The 15717-nt window shown below is 36.8% G+C and overlaps 1 protein-coding gene and 1 pseudogene across 1 annotated transcript in view; one reads left to right on the top strand and one right to left on the bottom strand.

The window, feature by feature from the left end:
- The window catches only part of Znf385d (zinc finger protein 385D), a 1018268-nt gene that overhangs the window by 810885 nt on the left and 191666 nt on the right, over positions 1-15717 (bottom strand). The window lies entirely within an intron of this gene.
- Positions 12200-14271, top strand: LOC101713559 (protein kinase C iota type pseudogene; annotated as a pseudogene).

The raw sequence follows: 15717 nt of genomic DNA, 5'->3' as shown, positions 1-15717 counted from the left end.
TAGCTTTGTCTTCCTATGCACATCCATTACCATTTTTGATCTATAAATGTGTTTGGTTATTGAATATCTTTTTAAAGCCTCTTATATCTGCCTTGTTCCCTCACTGATTAACTGAAATTAATTCTTCAAGGCATATTAATTTTATATCTGTATGAGAGTCATGATTTTGTCCTTCTTTGAAGATTGTCTTTTATTACTCCTCTCTCTAGGGCAAATTCTCAACTTCAGTTGTTTCGGCATTTTGCACCAGGTAATTCTTTATTGTGAGGACCTATCCTGTGTGATATAGGATGTCTAGCAGCCTTATGGGCCTCTATCCATTAGCTTTCAATACTACTACTCTGAAACATCTCTAGACTTGCCAAGTTCCAACTGAGAATATTTAAAATCATCCCTGGCTCAGAAACACTGCCCTGGGGAAAAATATGTATTTTCTCATTTTCAACAAAACCTAATATCCTTGGTTTATTTATTAATTCAACTAATATTTATTATTAGCAATGTGGATACATATATGTATGTGTGTTGTGGTGCCAGGTCCTACAGATTTGGTTATGAATAAGTCCAAACACAAATTTGCTTTAAGGAACCTTGGGTCTAATTCCTTTTGGTGTTATATCCTGTTTATGTAGATTCTTTTTTATCTCTTGATCCTTGGAAACATTTGTTATTTCAGGATTTTTTTTTCTGTTTTCTCCTTTTTTCTTCTCTATCTCTTTCCCTGGTTATTCCATTAATAAGTGCAAGGGCACATTGTGTATCTGGAAAATAAGCCAACAATAGACACAGATGTGAAAGCAGCTATCATTACTATTGTTCTCTGTTATCCCTGATAGCCCCTGAAAGTTGGGCACTGTGGTAATCTACAAGTGAAATATACTGCAAAGTATTTTCTTTGGGGATGGATCAGATATATGGTGGTGGTCCCATAATATTATGATGGAACTGAAAAATTCCTATCGCACAGTGGCATCGTAGCCATTTTAACATCATAGTACAAGCAGTTACTCATGTGTTTGTGGTGATGTGAGTGTAAACAAAACTGCATTGCCAGTCATATAAAAGTATAGCACAGTATAGCGTATTACATGATTCCTGATAATGATAGTAAGTGATATTATTGGTTTATTTAATTACTGTACTTCTAAGCTTTATTTTAGTGTACTCCTACTTATTAAATAAGTTTATTGTAAAATAGAATGTCATGTTATGCCAGTAGCTACCTCATACATCTCATGTTTACTGCATCTCATGAATGGATCTACTTTTTCATGTCCTTGATTTAATCTCTTGTTCTTTTGTACACTTATCCCTTAAGTGTGCCAGATCCATTGTTGATTTTCTACTTAGAGGGTGTGTCAAGTGATGGAGAGATTAATGATATCATTGGAAAATCAGTAGTAGCCATATTTGCTAGTCAGGTACATCCCACACCATTGTAGCCACAATCTATCTTGAAGAACAAGAACAAAGTGACGAAAGGTAAAGAGGCTAACAAACATTGAAGGAGGGCCTATCTTAGATATGGAGAAGCTTCTAATGATCTCTAATGAAGTTGGGACATAGAAGCACATCTCCCTCCATACCCCAATCACAACCATTGCAAAATGTTTGTATGTTGAAAGCAAAGGATAGACCTGACAATGATGTTGAGTTTTCTGCTAACTGGATGATTTAAGCAACTCACAAATTGTTATTCATTACACAATGGGATATAGAGTGGTAAGCCTTGGGTGAAGACCACTGAACAGTTTTTGGAAATTCTACATGAGTTGCTTTTGGAAGAAATTGCTTGGTAGACTACATCTGCACAAGAAATCTGGCAGAACACAGCAGAGCAATCTGACAGAACAAATCTAATCAACAGTAGGCCACATCAGCTACCCTAGGTGTGCACCATGTAGATTTCTGTAAGTAGTCTGTGGTGTTCATACAATCACCAAATCACCTAAGCATTTCTCAGAATGTGTCCTTATTGTTAAGCAACATGTGACTACATTGTACAAGAAGTGACACAAGCACTTAGAATGCATTTTGGCTCATGTTATGTAATGTGTCAGAAACCATACTGATACAAAAACTAGTCCAAGATATTATTGGTTTAGCTTACTGATGACAAAGCAAAACAAGAAACACAATTATTTTCATATGAGCAATGGGGAACAAATACAATACAATCTATTTTCTGATAATTATTCCAAGATAAAATATAACAAAAAGAGAGTTTTGAATAGTGGCATGGGCATGACAGTCATAAATGATGTTTTTACAATATCTCTACTTAAACTTAATCACAGATTTTTACAAGGTCACTGCCTTCCTGTACAAGTCAGCAAAAAAACATTTGTGTAGAGGCAGTGATAAGGGTAATACACCTCTAAAGTCTAAAAGCTAATGTCTAAAGCTACTCTAAAGCTAATCTCATTGGTGGTATTTAAAATTAAACTTTAAGACAGATATCCTACCATCAAGAGGCTTATATTTTATATTCCAAGGAGAAAGAAAGAAAAGAAACAACAGATGAAACATAAGATAATACCAGCTGTTGAGATGTGCAAAAAAACAAGATATAAAATAATATAAAATGGTTTATCCTCAGGGCATGTTTTGCTGGGAGAGGACAGGGAAGACCAGGAGGCCTTTCTAAAGATAGGACATCTGAAAAAAGCTTAAATGATGAAAAAATGACAGGCTTGGAGATAAAAGAGTCTTTAAAGCTGAAAGAACAAGAAGTACAAAATGTTATAGTGTGAATTAAGTTGTTGTTCACAAAACAAATCCTGGAGCATGGCTGAGGTCAACTTCAGGGCATGAAATGCAAATGGTGAATCTGTAGCTAGGTTAAGCCAGATGAAGTGGGAACTTTTAAGCTTTGATAAGGATTCAGGTTTTTGTTCTAAATGTAATTTCTTTTCCTTCTAAGCAATTGGGTTTAATTTTTCTAACTTTTTATTCTAACAGCCTTTTTTTTTCTTTTGCTACCTCCTTTTTCCTTGCTTTCTTCTCCCCCTTCTTTGCTTCCTGTAAAGGAGAGCTGCTATTGCTGTCTCTCAACTATTTTATCCAAAGATATTGCTGTGTATTTCTATGTATGTAAGTTTCTAACTTATAGGTTTCTGCATGCTGTATACCAATGCATGAGAATAGATGAATGAATAGAGCACTGGGGAGGTGGATACATGACAGAATCTGGCTCAAGTCAGGGATGCTAGAGAAAATAAGATCATGGGGATACAAAGCCAAGAGATGCAATGAGGTGAAGAACTCAAAGGGTATTCAGTAGATAACACCAAGAATGGAAACTGTCAAGACTTCTGGGAAGACAGCAGAGTAGTAAACAGCAACAAATCAACTTCTCCAAGATTCAGAACTCAGACACTGGAAAATAACAACTTAGGGAAGAAAAGAAGGAAGGAGGTGGATCCCTGAGACCCAGGAAGGATCTGAAGGGAAAATTGGAGCCCACAGAGAAAATGAAGAGAGAAACCACAACAAAGAAAAAGGAGGAGAGAAACTCCACTTTCTGCCCAGTTCACAACATGAGAGAAAATGATTGAATCTACAGAGACACAATAATAAGGGTGGATGACTCCAGAGATCTCCAGGGAGAAACATACCAGTGGAATGGAGCAGTGTATGCTAAGTGCTGCAAAAGCAGGTGAGTGACTCCAGTCCAAGCAACTGCTATGCCCTTTGATAGGGTTCTGGGCCAGATGCGATTTTATGGAGGGACCGACTGAACCTGGTAGTCAGAAGAGACATGGGTTGGCTTCATCTCAGGGCTCCCAGTATTAAAATCTGACAGTAACTGGGTAAGGGACAACTGTGGGAGACATCCAGGGTCAGGGAGCCATGGTCATGCCAGGAAGAGACACCCAGAGTGTAGTAGGCTGAAAAACTCAAGTCCCAAACCCACCATCATAGGCCAGGATCAGCTTGAATTTCTGTGGTTTGGAAAGCACCAGAATCAGTACCCCATGCTAACCCTACTTCAGGCTCACTGGGATTATCCAGCATCCCATCCTAATCCTACTGTCAACTTGCTACCAGCACAGATGCAGCATGAATCTAGGCTTTACCTCCTTAGTCTATCAATGAGAGCAGAGGAATGCCTTGAATCGGACACTACCGCAAAACTGTAGGCCTCAAAAAATAACCACAGGCTTGAAATCACAGAGAAATTTCTTCCTCTCTTTGCTTTTGTTTTTTCTTTGTTTCTTTGTTCATGGGTTTTTTGTCTTGATTAGTTTTTGGTTTTTTCATAAGTGTGAACATTGTTTTTAGGATTTTTGATTTGTTTTGATATTTTTCCTTTATTTTTTCCTTCTTTCTTTCCCTCTTGTCTTTGCCACCAGATTCCAAAAGTTTTGGTAATTTTCCTTTGTCCTTCACCCTTGCTTCTAATCACTTTCTCTTCTTTTATTTCTCTACTTTTTTTTCTTATCCCTTTTAAATTTTCTCCCCTGAGAAAAATCATTCCACTGTGTCGACATTTACTGTGCATATTTTCTGATTTGTTTTAGATTTCTTTACATAACTATAAATCTTATACCTCTGGTTAAAGATGCTAAAGTAACATTTACCACAGATTGTCATTTTCTAGACTTGGCTTGATGTTATTTGTATCACTGGTTGTATTTTTTTAGCCAAGGTGACATAGTTGTGTGTTCAGTTGTTCTTCTTTGTAAGTCAATTCTGAGAGTGTCTGAGGTCATAAACATTACCATAATTAAGTACCAAAGAACTGGGTGCTGGGCCAAATGGGCAACAACTTCTCATGATTAATAAATTGAAGAGGCAGGATCTTCAGACAGGCTCAAAAGCCAAAATCCAGCAACACCTAGAAGACATTTGAAAACTAATCATTTCCTAAAAAGTTCTTGACACTAGTAATAAAGCTATCTACCATAAGCAATTAACAAGCATCAATTCAGAAAACAAATAAAAAATATAGAAAATAAGAAAACAAAGAAATAAGATGCAACTCCAGACCTCTAGTTCACCCAGGGCAAACCCAGGGATCACTGAAGTAGAAGAAATCAAAATCCTCCCACCTGAACTTTTTGAAATGGTTGCAGCAGAAGAAAGCAAATGAATGAGTCTCTAGAAAAAAACAAATCAGCAATAATTCCACAAATAACTAAAGAGAAGATGAACATAATGAAAAACATGGTTAACAAATCTAAAGTAGATACAGATTAAAAAATAGAGGAGCTTAGGAAAGTGATGGAAACCATGAATGCCCAACACAGGAGAGAACTAGATTCTATGAAATGGATTCAAACAGATATCCAGGAGATTAAAAATTCTATTGAAAGCATAGGCAGCAGAAACAACCAATGTGAAGATAGACTATCATATCTAGAAGACAGGTTTGTTTAATGATCATCAAATGAAACACCTTAAAAATAGCAAGTGACCACAAAAAATCAATCCAGCAGCTTCTAGATAATGCAAGAAAGAATAACATAAGATTAACCAGAATCAATGAAAAATCAGAAGATAGCACAAAGGACATACAGAACCTGTTCACAGAAGTAATTGCAGCAAACTTCCCACTCACAGAAAAAGAATTTGACATACAAATAAGTGAGGCATATAAAAGTCACATTAGCCATGACAAAAAACTAATAGTCAAGTGTAATAGTCAAGATTCCAGAAATTTAACACAAGAACAGAATATTAAAAGCTATTAGAGAAAAAGAAATCACCTATAAAAGAAAACCCATCAGAATCATAGCAGGCTTCTCAACACAAACCCTTAAGTCAAGGAGAGATTGAAGTATTTCAAGCCCTAAAAAACAACAACCTCTAACACACATGGATCTACCCCACAAAATTATCCTTCAAAATTGATGGAGGAATGATACTTCTATGATAAAGATCACCTAAAGAAATTCATGACCACCAAACCAACACTCCAGAAAGTTCTGAATGATATTCTAGAAAAAGACAATGAAGAAAAAAATTCCATGAATCCCAATAGAATGAATCCACCAGGCAAGGCAAACATTAAATAGAAGAGAAAGAAAGGGAACCAACAACAGGAAAATGTCAATACATATCAGTTATAGCAATCAATATGAACAGGCTTAACTCACCAATCAATAGAAACAGATTGGTAGAGTGGCACAATATGCTTCATACAAGAAACACATTTAACTCAAAAAGAAATGTATAGACTAAAAGTCAAAGGATGGAAGAAAATACTCCATGTCACAAGAGCCCAGAAAAAAGCAGGGTTAGCTATTTTAAGTGCTGACGAGGTGGATTTCAAGTAAAGACTAATCAGAAGAGACAGGGAGGTCACTACCTACTTGTTAAGGAAACAATCCAAGGTGAAGAGATAAAAATCTTAAATATATATGCACCAAATACCAACACACCCAATTATATAAAACAAATATTAATGGATATGAAAAATCAGATAAGCACTAATTGGAAAGGGGTGACTCAATACCCCACTGTCACAAATAGATCAACCAAATAAAAAAAATCAGAGAAATATCTAAGCTGAACAAAACCTTTGGACAAATGGACTTAATAGATATCTGTAGAGTGTTCCACTCCACAACACCAGAATACACATTCTTCACAGCACTTGGGACTTTCTTCATATTAGACCACATACCAACTTGTGGATCATGCTGAAGTAAATGCAAAGGAATTAAAATTCTCCCATGCATATTATCCAATCATAGTGCAAAGAAATTGGAGATCAATGACAAAAGAAACCCCTAAAACTACATAAACACACGGAAATTAAATAACACTGTCCTGTACAACAAATAGGTCACAGGCAAAATTAAAGAAGAAATCAGTTTCTACAATTAAATGATAATGGCAATACAACATACTGGAATTTATGGGATGAAATGAAAGCAGGAAAAAAGTTATAGCAGTGAATTCCCACATCAGAAAAACAGAGCAGTCTCAAATAAATAATCTAATATTGAACCTCAAGTTTCTAGAAAAAGATCAAGTTAAATCCAAAGCATGTAAGAGGGCAAATATTATAAAATTCAGAGCAGAAATTAAAGCAATTGAGACTAAGAACATAGTACAAAGAATTAATGAATCAAAGAGTTGATTCCTTGAAGGATTAAATAAAATAGACAAACCCTTAGCCAACCTTATCGAACAAAAGTAAGGAAAAGAGTCAAACCCATGCAATCAGGAATGAGAAGGGTAAAATCAAAACAGATCCTGCAGAAATCCAGATGATCATCAACACTTTCTTCGAGAATAGCTATACACTAATAAGACAGAAAACTCAGAAGAAATGGACAAATTCCTAGAAGAAATGGACTGCTATTCCTAGATACATGTGAATTAGCAAAGCTGCATCAAAAAGATATAACATTTTTAAATAACCCAATATTCATAATGAAATTGAAGTAATTAAAATCTACTAATAAAGAAAAACCCATGTCCTGATGGAATCACTGTTGAATTCTACCAGAAATTTAGAGCCACTACTTCTTAAAATCTTTAATGAAATTGAAAGGGAAACACTATTTCCAAGCTCAGTCCTGGAAACAAGCATTACCCTGATAGGAAAACCAGAGAAGGATCCAATCAAAAAACAGAACTACAGGCCAATCTCCTTAATGAACATAGATGCAAAACTCCTCAATAAGATACTGGCAAACAAAATGCAGCAAATCATTAAGAAGATTATACAGTGTGACCAAGTAGGATTTATCCCAATGATGTAGGAATGTTTCAACATATGCAAATCAATAAATGGAATATACCACCATTAACAGAACCAAGGACAAAAACCACATGACAATCACAATAGATGCAGAAAACACATTTGAGAAAGTCCAACACCTATTCATGATAAAAAACACTTAGGAAATTGGAAAGGAAGGCATTTATATCAATCTGATAAAAGCCATCTATTGCAAACCAATACCCAACATCATACTAAATGGTCAATATCTGAAAGCTTTCACACTAAAATCAGGAACAAGGCAAGGATGGCCACTATCACCATTCCTATTCAGTATAATTCTAGAAACATTAGCCAGAGCATTTAGACAAAAGAAATAAAGGAATAAGGAGAGGAAAAGAAGTTAAATTATCATTATTTGTAGATGACTTGACATTCTACATAGATTACCCCCAAAACACCACACACACAAAAAAAAACCAAAACACTCCTAGGTTTAATAACCAAGTTCACCTGCATGCCTGGATTCAAAGTCAACACTCACAAATCAATAGCATTTTTTTATACAAATAACAAACTCACTGAGAGAGAAATAAGTGAAACAACACCTTTCACATTAGCATCCAGAAAAATGGAATACTTAGGAATCAATCTAAAGTCAAAGATCTTTACTACAGTAGTTTTTACTACAGTAGCTTGAAAAAGGAGATTGAAGAGGATATCAGAAAATGGAAAGATATCCCATGTCCTTGGATGGGCAGAGCCATATAGTGAAAATGGCCATACTTCAAAAATATGGATTCAATGCAATCCTGAAATCAAAATACTAGTAGTATACCTCAAAGAATTAGAGAAAACAATCTTAAAATTCATTTGGAACCAGAAGAGACCTAGAATAGCAAAAGCAATTCTGGGCAACAGAGACAAGGCCGGAGGCATCACAATCCCTGACTGAAAATTACACTACAAAGCTACTGTGATAAAAATAGCATGGCACTGGAAAAAAAAAAACAGACCTGAGGATCACTGGAACAGAGTCGAAGATTCAGAAACAACTCCAAATGCACTCAGGCACCTTTTTTTGACAAAGCTTTGGGCCAAATACCCTCACTAGAAGAAAGACAATCTCTTTAATAAATGGTGCTGGAAAACCTGACTTTACACATGCCAAAGATTAAAACTAGACCCATAGCTCTTACCATGCACTAAACTAAAATAAAAATGTCTCAAAAATCTAAATATTAAAACAGAAACACAATCTTCTGGAAGACAGAATAGGTAAAACTCCTGAAGACATAGGACTTTATGAACAAAAGAAGACATAGGACTTTATGAACAAAGACTTTATGAACAAAACCCTGATCACGGAGCAAAAATTGCAAAGAGTGGAAAAACTTCACATTATACTAAAAAGCTTTTGCACAGCAAAATAAACCACCAACAGAGTGAAGAAATAACCCACAGAATGGAAAAACAATTTTACAAGTTATTCCTCAATGGACTAATGTCTAGAATATATAAAGAACTCAAAAAAGTCAGACCCCTCCCAAATTTCTCAAATGATGAAGACACTTCTCAGATGAAGAAGTAAAAGCAGCCAATAAATATATGAAAAATTCTTCAACACCGCTGGTCATTTGAGAGACACAAATAAAAACAATACTGAGATTCCATCTCACTCTCTCAAGAATGGCTTTTATCAAGAAATCAACCAATAACAAATGTCGGTGGAGCTGTGGGGAAAGGAAAACTCTTCTCCTCTGTTTGTGGGATTGCAGACTGTTGCAACCACTGTAGAAATCAGAGTGGAGATTCTTCGTAAAACTAACACGAGAGGTTCCATTTAATCCAGCTATTCCCACTCTTGGTATCATCTGGAAAACTTAAAAGCATCATACCACAGTGATATTTGCACACCCATGTTTGCACCAGATCAATTTGTAATAGCTAAATCTTGGAAATAGGCCAAATGCCCAACAATGGATGAATAAAGAAGATGTGGTATTTTAAAAAACTAATTTTATTGGTATATTTTAGGTATACAATGGCATCCATCATTGGAAATTTACACCTTTACATAATCTCTCTTGGTTCTTATTTTCCCCAATTCCTCTCCCCTCCCTTCAACCCCTCCACTCCTCCCTATTTACAAAGACTTTGTTTACTTTTTTCATGTTTATTCCATTCCCTTCTTTCCTTTCCCCTACCTGTCCACATCCCCTTCCCCTTTGCCACTTTTATTCCTATTTCACATTATCTAATATACCTTTTAGTCCTTATGTACACTTTCAGTTTCTCACACTACAGAAACTATTCGGTATTTATACATGTGTGTCCTATTTATTTCACTTAAGACTATGGCCTCAATGTGCATCCATTTAACTATAAATGTCTCTAATTTCTCACTTTTTATGGCTGAGTAGTACTCCATTTTATAAAAAAAAAGAAACCCACATATCCTTTATCCAGTCTCCAGTTGAAGGACAATCAGGCTGCTCCCAAATTACAATTACAAATTGCGTTGCTATGAACATGGGTGCACATGTATCACTGTGGTATGATTCTTTTAATTCTTTGTGGAAGATACCCACCAGCGGCATAGGTGGGTCAAATGGGACTTCCAGTCTTAGTTCTTTGAGGTGTCCCCATACTGATTTCCACAGTGGTTGCAACAGTCTGCACTGCCACCAACAGTGGAGTAGTGTTCCTCTTTCCCCACAGCCCTGCCAACAACTGTATTGGTTGATTTCATGATAGTAGCCATTCTTCCTGAGGTGAGATGGAATCTCAGTGAGATACGGTTTTTTTATGCGATTGAGTACTATTCTGCCATAAGGAAAGTTAAACTTGAGATGCTTCTAGATAAATGGATATACCTTGAGACCATACTCTTAAGTGAAATAAATCAGATGCACATGTTTAGACATTGTACTGTTTCTTGGTGTGAGAAATCAAAAGATAAATCAGGTCAAATATAGATATTTGAAAATAGGAAAAAAAATGTTCAAATGAGAGGGGATCAATGGAGGAGAGAGGGGGAAACAAAGGAAGGGGAAAGAAAAAAGATAATACCAGGAAAAAAAGGAAACAAAGCTTTTGTAAATAAGGAGAAGAAGAGGAATTGAAGGGAGGGGAGGGATTTGGGGAAAGAAGAAGCAAGATATATCATGTACAGGTACAAATTCCCTAGGATGAATGTGATCATTATGTGTATCTAAATTACACCAATAAAATTAATTTGAAAAATCCAGAAAATAAAAGAATTACAAAATTTTGTGGCTCTCTAAGAGTAAATCTATAGCATTGCATTATCATAGAAAATTCCTTTATATGGAAAAGACCCCTCAGCACTGTGCCCACCACATGCACAGTGTCACTGCACACATGTTGATGTAAAAGTGAAAATGACACCAGTGCCTGATATCACAGAAAGTTGCCCTAGTTGTGCTGTTTCTAAATAGCACACTGAATCAGGCAGGATGGTGTGTGGCTGCAGTCCAGCACTCTGGGAGGCTGAGGAAAGAAGATCACATTGTGGAGTCCAGCACCATTAAGTTGGTGAGTTAGTGAGACCTTAGTAGGTATCTGGGAGAAGAAATGGCTGAGGATATAGTTCACTGTGGAGATGCAAAGTACAAGCCCCAGTATTACAAAAGTAAAAAACTAAAAGGTGACACACAGATAAAAGGATCCATAAATACTTAGATAAAAATAATAAAATAAGCAAGTAACCACTGATTTACTTAGTATGAAGAAAAAGATAAGCCATTGAGTCTTCTTATTAGAGGGAAGACACAGGTTGTGGAACCCCAAGATGTGACCTCACTTCCTCGGCATTATGTCCAAACAGAACGTGGAACCCTTGCTAATGGGCATCACAATCTAGTAACTGCCATCTCCTGAGCTCACCTGTCTGGAGACATTCAACAACGAACATGTTGAGCTGCTTCTCCACTTCGAGAGGCCGCAGCCTCAGGACCCCAGGCAGAGAAAGTGTCTGTGAAAGACTAAGAAGATGGCTGACTCCATCCAGACACTGCAGGCCATGCTGCAGCAGCTGCACAACTGTCACACACACCCCAGGGAAGGTCTCCCCGGGAGTGACCACAGTAACCTACCAAAATCAAGGTACTCCAGTGAAGGCTCCCTAAGCCCAAATACCAATGGCACAGAAACTGGGAAGAGCCCAGGCCCAGAAACACCCAGTACCTCTGGTCAGGTCTCCCCAGAGCTGGGCACAAAAAGCCTAGAGAGTCAAAGTCCATGGGGTAGGCCGAAGTCACAGCCACCAGCCCCTAAGAGACACTGAGAAACTTGGTGTACATCCACCCAGGCCTGGCCACCACTACTGGACACATCTTCACAGAGAGCCTTGCAGAATTCCAGCCAGTGTGGTCCCTGCAGGCAGTCAGGCTGCTCTTGTTCTCTGAGCCCTGCCTGCCTGTTTCCCTGGGCAGCCAACCTGTCTATGGTCCCTTCTTCCTGGGCACCTCCACCACCCACACCTCTACCCGATTGGCCATGATTTTGGGAAGAGACATCATGACAAGGCCTTTTAAGAATTCCAGCTCCTTTGAAGGCCTATGTGGTAAAGATCAAGATGTGTGGTGTTTGGACAATAAACAGTTTTTTACCATACATTGGGTAGAGGAGGAAGGAGACTCATACTGGGTCACCTCAGTTGGAGTTAGATGAAGCCATTAGGCTTTCTGAGCTAAAGAAAGATTCTGACCTCTTAATTCATTCATCACCTTGTATACCAGAACAACCTAAAGTGCCCTGTCCAGGAGAAGAGAAATCCATCCACCACAGAGCTAAAGGCTGCTGCATAAAGCTGTATTGTGCGAATGGCCATGCTTTTCAGGCCAAACGCTTCAGCAGGCAGGCTCACTGTGCTATCTGCCCAGACCGTGTAGGGGGACTTGGCTGCCAGGTGTATAAGTGCACCAACTGTAAACTCTCGGTTCACAAGAAGTGCCACAAACTTGTCACAATTGAATGTGGACAGCATTCTTTACCATCAGAGACCATAGTGCCAGTCGATCCACCATCCATGGCTTCAGACCATGCACACAGCGATGCCACATAACCTTTCAACTCATGAGGCTTTAGAACAAGTTGATGAGGAGAATGAGGCAGGGAACACTGGGGAAAGTGGCAAAACTTCATCTGGTTTAGGTCTTGAGGACTTTGATTTGCTCCGCATGATTGGCAGAGGAAGTTATGGGAAAGTACTGTTAGTCCAACTGAAAAAATCAGATCGCATGTATGCAATGAAAGCAGTGAAAAAAGAGCGTGTCAACATTGATCGGGTACAGACAGAGAAGCACGTTTTACAGCAGGTATTCAATTGTCTGTTTCTTGTTGCACTGTATTCTTGCTTCCAGATAGAAAGCAGACTGCTCCTTGTTCTAGACTATGTAAGTGGTGGAGATTTGATGTTTCATATGCAGCCACAAAGAATGCTTCCTGAAGAACATGTCAGGTTTTACTCTGCAGAAATCAGTTTAGCATTCAACTATCTTCATCAGCGAGGGATACTGTTTAGAAATTTGAAATTGGACAATTTATTACTCAACTCAGAAGGGCACATTAAACTCACTGATTATTGCATGTGTAAGGAAGGCTTACAGCCAGGAGATATGACGAGCACTTTCTGTGGCATTCCTAATTACCTGGCTCCAGAAATTGTAAGAGGGGAAGATTATGGTTTTGCTGTGGACTGGTGGGCTCTTGGAGTACTGATGTATGAGATGATGATCGGAGAGTCTCCATTCCATCCTGATGAGAGCTCTGAGAACTCTGACCAAAATTCAAACAATAATCTCTTGCAAGTAATTTTGGAAAGAGACATTCTCATACCTTGTTGCCTGTCTGTAAAAGCTGCAAGTGTACTGAAGAGTTTTCTCAAAAGGGACCCAAAAGAATGACTGGGTTGTCATCCTTACAGGGGCTTTGCTGATGTTCAGGAGCATCCATTCTTTCAAAATATTGACTGGGACATGATGGAGCAAAAGCAGGTGATACCTCCTTTTAAACCAAATATCTCTGAGGGATACGGTTTGGGCAACTTTGATTCTCAATTTACTAATGAATCTATCTGGCTCACTCCAGATCATAATGACATCATGAGGAAAGATGAAGGATTTGGATTTGCAGGTTTTGAGTATATCAATCGTCTTACGATGTATGATGAAGAATGGGTCTGACCCTCAGTTTTCAACTATGCATTCAGCTTATTGCCATTTAATGCATGGAAAAACTTATTACCATCCTGGATAGAATTAACCATTTCATAATGTCTGGAAGCTTATTTTCATTTCATTTATATAGTTATATTTAGATATAATACTGGCTTATAATTATAATACAGAATATTGAATTTTTTTGTTGATAGAGTTGCTTTTCATCATTTGACTTAAATAACAACAAGGTAATTGCATGTTAACTGGTAAACACATTCCATTTGTTGAGTGGAGACAGAATGCCTAATATTTTTTCTTATTTATTATACCGTAAAATAATCTGTCCTTTAAATACAATGTCTTACCTATGCTAGATTCTCTCCAAACCATATTACCTGTTCTTTTAGGGCCTAGTTTATGTAGTCTTTAGGGAAATACAAAAAATACCAATTTTGAATAAATCTGCGGAAAACACATACATTATTGTTCTATCTCCTTAGTTAAGTTTTTCATTTAATAGGATAACATGAAATACATAGTTGAATTCATGTCAAGAGCAGAGTTCTTCACACTATCCTTATTAAAATTAGTAGGTAGCAATTTATTATTTAAGGAGTTTCCAGAGATAGCATCCCTCTGTTTTACTACTATTTTTATGCAAAGGAAAAGTAACCATCATCATCTAAATAAGTTACAATGGTACAATCTTAGTCAAGTTTAGTTTTAGATAAGATATGTAGTTTTAAATATAGAATTATTTAAAATTTGTTAGCATTTAATAAATTATCTGTTCATTTATTTAGATGCCGCATTTTATTTGAAATGTAACTTTTCCAAAGCATTTATTGTCTTTTCTCCAAATAACTAAGTATGAACATAATGACAATATCAAAGGAAAATATTTTTAGACATTCATGTGTTCCCTTGTAATGCATGTATGTTTCTCTTAATGCCTGGAACTTGATTTAAAACAAAAAGCAGTCTTCGCAACATAACATTATAGAGAATTCTAACATGTCAGAAATATGTTTATGATCTTGCTTTTAAGTGTTGCTCTTTGCCTTAGGATATTCAGAATGTAGAATAATCATGCAGGGTGTTTGTTTCACATGTTTATTACTGATTTCACATTGGAATTCTTTTGGGCCTTTGGACCTCATTTTGAGAAACACTTCCTTCAAGTTATTCTTTTGTCCTCTGATTAAAGAGTGTATTTAAAGTGTATTCATAGTATACTATTTTAAGATGGTATAAGCAGCAATTTACAATGTTATAAACATTTTTGAACAAATTTTAAATGAATAACTTCATTAGATATCTTCCCTGTTCCCCCAACAAAATCTTAGCGGTTTTCTATCAATAATATACAAATGATAAGCACTCTTCTTTTATGAAGTTCTAACTTCTAGTCTGGATGGTATTTTGTTTTTAAAACTCTGTAGTAATAAGATTGACTGTGTATATTTTGTCCAGAATTGCATTACAAATATGTTTCTAACTATGTTCTATTCTTCGCAGTCTTTAAGTGTCATGGCAATTCTTTTCACATTATATAGAAGTTCTTTCGAAATACTCACCAAGAAAATGGGGCAGTTTCAGTCAGAATGGTGGGCATTTTGGCGTTCTGAAAATAATTTATTTTGCATAGCCCTGTGGTCAGATCATTTTATGCATATGCAGCCTGGGTTAAATTTCAACTACTCTGTTCAGTGCTGATACATTTCCTTCATAAATTTGTTTTGTTTTGAATTTGTCATGTAGAATGCTGCCTCGTTCATAATGTAATCTGTATTTCTGCACCTTCTTTTTCATGTTAAAAAAATCCTTAAATGAAACATTTAATACTCATCACAA

This window comes from Heterocephalus glaber, unplaced genomic scaffold (assembly GCF_053883595.1).
Source record: "Heterocephalus glaber isolate CG9 unplaced genomic scaffold, H.glaber_assembly_v1.0 deba00001472, whole genome shotgun sequence".
NCBI lineage: Eukaryota > Metazoa > Chordata > Mammalia > Rodentia > Bathyergidae > Heterocephalus > Heterocephalus glaber.
Note: the sequence above shows the minus strand (reverse complement) of the source record. Positions and strands in the feature narration are given on the sequence as shown.